Source organism: Elephantulus edwardii, unplaced genomic scaffold (assembly GCF_000299155.1).
Source record: "Elephantulus edwardii isolate Elephantulus edwardi_28Jun2011 unplaced genomic scaffold, EleEdw1.0 scaffold00204, whole genome shotgun sequence".
Taxonomy (NCBI): domain Eukaryota; kingdom Metazoa; phylum Chordata; class Mammalia; order Macroscelidea; family Macroscelididae; genus Elephantulus; species Elephantulus edwardii.
In genome coordinates, this window is record NW_006399954.1 from 1,413,262 (window position 1) to 1,413,846 (window position 585).

Genomic DNA, 585 nt, shown 5'->3' on the forward strand with positions numbered 1-585 from the left:
GAATTGGCAGATACAGAAGAATTTAAGGAAATAACATTTGAGTAAGAGCCTATGGTGATGAAGAAAGAAGTTCAAGCTGCTTTGAAGGAAATAGCAAAAAATAAGGCCCCCAGAAGAGATAGTATACCAATTGACATATTTCAGCTAACAGATGCTGCCCTGGATGTGCTCAACAAGCTGTGCCAAGAAATGTGGAGAACAACCACTTGGCCAACGGACTTTGCTTCCCATTCCAAAGAAGGGTGACCCAACTGAGTGTGGAAACTACAGAACAATAGCATTGATTTCACATGCAAGCAAGATGCTACTGAAGATTATCCAAAAACGACTGGAACAGTGCATCAGCAGAGAACTGCCAGAAGTCCAGGCTGAGTTTAGAAGGGGTTGTGGTACTAGGGAAATTGTAGCCGATTTAGATGGATCTTAGCTAAAAGCAGAGAATACCAGAAGAATGTCTATTGATGTTTCATTGATTATGCAAAGGCATTTAACTGCGTGGATCATAAACTGTGGCTGACTCTGAGAAGAATGGGAATCCCAGAACATTTAATCGTGCTAATGCGAAACCTATACTTGGACCAAGAG